The sequence below is a fragment of the Cetorhinus maximus genome, chromosome 22 (genome assembly GCF_964194155.1).
Source record: "Cetorhinus maximus chromosome 22, sCetMax3.hap1.1, whole genome shotgun sequence".
Classification (NCBI taxonomy): Eukaryota; Metazoa; Chordata; class Chondrichthyes; order Lamniformes; family Cetorhinidae; genus Cetorhinus; species Cetorhinus maximus.
This window is the reverse complement of record NC_135900.1, coordinates 32,035,040-32,039,663: the sequence shown is the minus strand read 5'-3', so window position 1 is coordinate 32,039,663 and position 4,624 is coordinate 32,035,040. Positions and strand designations below refer to the sequence as shown.

The window sequence follows — 4,624 nt, the reverse complement described above, 5'->3', positions numbered from 1 at the left end:
GCTGTCCAATCACTTTCGTAGGTAGAAAATCACGGCAACAATAAGGTCCATTTTCCAATAAGCACAGGGTTTTTGAAAAGTCCCACTGAAAATATTCACAAAATTCACAGTTCAGGTGGGATAAATCCGAAGATCCTGAAGGAATGATGATGCTTTGGTTGATATTTTTCGGAGGTCCATAAATGCTGTTGAAGTAGCTGGGGATTGGAGAATAGCAAATGTTGAGTGAGTCACAAACCTGGCAATTAAAGCCAGTCAGCCAAACATCCATTGTGAAAAGATTATAATTCTTTAAGATGATAATGTAGCTAATGGATGTAGTCGAAGGAATTTACTTTAATGCTCAAAAGTTGTCTGACAAAGTTTCCCATGTGAACTGGCATGGCCTGCTGAAAGACGTGCTCACCTCCCACCCCCCACACCCCCCTCTATCCTTGGCCACCAGCGAGGGGTGCATTTAATTATTTTTTGAAAAACTAAGCTCTCTGAGGAGTCTGCAGTAAGCACAGGCCTAACATTAATGTTTTAATGAAATAGAGAGGGTAGTCCCAGCCTCATGCCTCAAATTTCATTTACTCAACTTGCAAAGCATTTCAGCTTGTCAGCATTCATAGATACCTGATACAATGGCTTTTATCCTGACTCCTAATGGTCATAGATAGGCTGAAAATTATTTTTAATTTCGTTAGATTCACTAGATTCTGGAAAGGTTCCATCAGTTTGGAAAGTAGCAAATATAACCCCTATATTCAAGAAGGGAGGGAGGCAGAAAACAGGAAACTATAGGCCAGTTAGCTTCACACCTGTCATGGGGAAGTTATTAGAATCGATCATTAGAGAGGTTATAGCTGGACACTTAGAAGAGCTCAAGGCAATTGAGAAGAGTCAGCATGGTTTTGTGAAAGGAAAATCATGTTTAAACAATTTATTGGAGTTTTTTGAAGGAGTGACATGTGCAGTGGATAAAGGGGAGCCTGTAGACATACTGTACTTGGATTTCCAGAAGGCATTTGATAAGGTGCCACATCAAGGATTGTTACAGAAAATAAAAGCGCATGGTGTAGTGGGTAACATATTAGCATGGACAGAGGATTGGCTGGCTGGCAGAAAGCAGAGAGTATGCATAAATGGGTCTTTTTCTGATTGGCAGGAAGTGACAAGTGGCATCCCACAGGTGTTTGAACTGGGACTTGAACTTTTTACGATTTACGTGAATGACTTAGGTGAGGGAGTAAATTTGCAGATGACACAAAGATAAGTGGGAAAGTATGTTGTGAAGAGGACATGAGGAAGTTGTAGGTGGATGTCGATAGGTTGAGTGAGTGGGCAAATATCTGGCAAATGGAGTTTAAGGTGGGAAAATGTGAAGTTGTTCACATTGGCAGGAAGAACAAAAAATCAGAGTATTACTTAAATGGAGAACGGCTGCATAATTCTGAGGTGCAGAGGGATCTAGGTGTTCTAGTACACGAGTCACAAAAGTTAGTATGCAGGTACAGCAAGTAAATAAGAAGGCTAATGGAATGCTATCCTTTATTATGAGGGGCAATGAACATAAAAGTAAGGATGTTATGCTTCAGTTATACAGAGCATCGGTGAGACTGCACCTCGAATACTGTGTGCAGTTCTGGTCTCCTTATTTAAGGAAGGATGTAAATGCATTGGAGGCGGTTCAAAGGTTTACTAGATTGATACCTGGAATGACCAGGTTGTCTTATGAGGAAAGGTTGGACAGACTGGGCTTATTTCCACTGGAGTTTAGAAGAGTGAGGGGTAATTTGATTGAAGTATACAAGGTCCTGAACGGCCTTGACAAGGTGGACATCGAAAGGATGTTTCCTCTTGTGGGTGAGTCCAGAACTAGAGGGCACTGTTTTAAAATTAGGGGTCACCCTTTTAGGACAGATTTGAGGGGAAATTTTTTTCTCTCAGATGGTTGTGCGACTTTGGAATTCTCTGCCTCAGAAGGTGGTGGAGGCGGGGTTATTGAATATTTTTAAGTCAGAGGTAGATAGATTATTATTAGGCAAGGGAATCAAAGGTTATCGGGAGTAGATGGGAATGTGGAAATCAAATCACAAGAAGATCAGCCATGATCCCATTGAATAGTGGGGCAGTCTCGAGGGGCCAAATGGTCTACTCCTGTTCCTATTTCTTATGTTCTTTTGTTCTTAAATACCTCCTGCCCCCTCCCTCCCACCCCGCACCACCAGCCACCCCCACCCCACCACTATGTCGGCACAATTTGAGCCATTTGGGCCTTCTGGCTGCTGATCTCCAGAGGAAAATGTACCCTTAGTCCTGTTGAGAGTGAGAGTCATCAAGATACTTGGCAACATCTATCCACAGCTTTTCTATTAGAGAGAAGAAGCCAGCTGGCCAGTCATTTTCGGAACAATAGTCCTAATATTGATTCTCTTTTGTCTGCACAAGAGAAAAGAAAAAAATCAAAAGCTTTGCAGAATCACATCACTAGCCAGGTTACTACCAACAATTAAGTATTCATGGTTACTGTGAAAAAAGGAAAGCATTTTTGTCTATGATGTATTATGATATTGGTTTAACACTTTCTTGAACTTTTTAAAATTAATTTACAGGTTGTGGGTGTCGCTGGCTGGGCCAGCATTTATTGCCCATCCCTAATTGCCCTTGAGAAGATGGTGGTGAGCTGCCTTCTTGAACCACTGCAGGCCATGTGGTCTAGGTAATCTCAGAGTGCTGTTAGGGAGGGTGTTCCAGGATTTTGACCCAGCGACATTGAAGGAACGGCGATATATTCCCAAGTCAAGATGGTGAGTGGCTTGGAGGGGAACTCCCAGGTGGTGGTGTTCTCATCTATCTGCTGCCCTTGTCCTTCTAAATGGTAGTGGTTGTGGATTTGGAAGGTGCTGCCGAAGGAGGCTTGGTGAATTTCTGCAGTGTATCTTGGGGATGGTACACACTGCTGCCACAATGCGTCAGTGGTAGAGGGAGCAGGTTTTGTGGAAGGGGTGACAATCAAGCGGGCTGCTTTGTCCTGGACGGTGTCAAGCTTCTTGAGTGTTGTTGGAGCTGCACTCATCCAGGTAAAATGGGAGTATTCCATCACACTCCTGACATGTGCCTTGCAGGTTTATTTTTTCGGAGTGCCGAGACAAACGATCACCAGCAACTCCAAGAAACAAACATTGTGCTTCCGAAATCTCTTGGTATCGATTCTGCATGGATAAAACACAGGCACCTCGTCCATATGCTATTCACAGCAAACAGGCTTTGGGGAGTCAGGAGGTGAGTTACTCGCAGCAGGATTCCTAGCTTCTGACCTGTTGTTGTAGCCACAGTATTTATATGGCTAGTCCAGTTGAGTTTCTGGTCAATGGTAACCCCCAGGATGTTGATAGTGGGGGATTCAGTGATAGTAATGCCATTGAATGTCAAGGGAGGAATGATTAGATTCTCTATTGTTGGGGATGGTCATTGCCTGACATTTGTGTGGCGCAAATGATACTTGCCATTGTCAGCCCAAGCCTGGATATTGTCCAGGTCTTGCTGCATTTGGACATGGACTGCTTCAGTATCTGAGGAGTCTCGAATGGTGCTGAACATTATGCAATCTTCAGTGAACATCCCCACTCTGACCTTATGATGGAAGGAATGAAGCAGCTGCAGATGGTTGGGCCTAGGACACTACCCTGAGGAATTCCTGCAGTGATGTCCTGGAACTGAGATGATTGACCTCCAACAACCACACTCATCTTCCTTTGTGCTAGGTATGACTTCAACCAGCGAAGAGTATCCCCCCTGATCCCCATTGACTTCAGTTTGCTAAGGTTCCTTGATGACACACCTGGTCAAATGCTGCCTTGATATCAAGGGCAGTCACACTCACCTCACTTCTAGAGTTCAGCTCTTTTGTCCATATTTGAACCAAGATTGTAATGAGGTCAGGAGCAGAGGGGCCTGGCAGAACCTAAACTGCACGTCAGTGAGCAGGTTACTGCTAAGCATCACTTTACTGATAATCGAGAGTAGACTGATGGGGCCCTAATTTGTCGGATTTATTGTGTTTTTTGTGTACAGGACATACCTGGCCAATTTTCCACATTGCCGGGTGGATGCCAGTGTTGTAGCTGTACTGAAACAGCTTGGTTAGGGGGCGTGGCAAGTTCTGGAGCACAAGTCGTCAGTACTATTGCCGGAATGTTGTCAGGGCCCATAGCCTTTTCAGTATCCAGTGCCTTCAGCCATTTCTTGATATCACATGGAGTGAATCGAATTGGTTGAAGACTGGCATCTGGCATGCTGGGGACCTCCAGAGGATGGATCACCAACTCGGCACTTCTGGCTGAAGATTGGTATGTTCAGGATTAGCATTGCCAAAGTTGTTGTGTCGATCAGGTGAATGACAGACCAACTGCATCTTCATGTAGTAGCACTTCCGGCAACAGCTGGTGACGGTGGGGGAGATTACCAAGTGGGGAAACTGGTCAGCCCCTGTGGGCCCCTCCCTATAGGGAGCAGGGTCATCGACAAGCTGAGGGGGTGGAACCAGGTGCCATGAGGCAAGGGTGGGTAACAAGCCAGGAAGGGGATTTGGAGACCTCATCAGTCTGGCTGGCTGCACTCCTGAATCCGAGAAGCCTCA

General features: G+C 44.9%; 1 non-coding gene across 1 annotated transcript; it reads right to left on the bottom strand.

Moving 5' to 3' along the window:
• Nucleotides 1-3,121: 3,121 nt before the first annotated feature.
• LOC144696847 (U11 spliceosomal RNA) lies at nucleotides 3,122-3,256 on the bottom strand. Its single transcript, XR_013580256.1, has one exon. It is a non-coding gene; the product is annotated as a U11 spliceosomal RNA (small nuclear RNA).
• Between the last annotated feature and the right edge of the window lie 1,368 nt (nucleotides 3,257-4,624).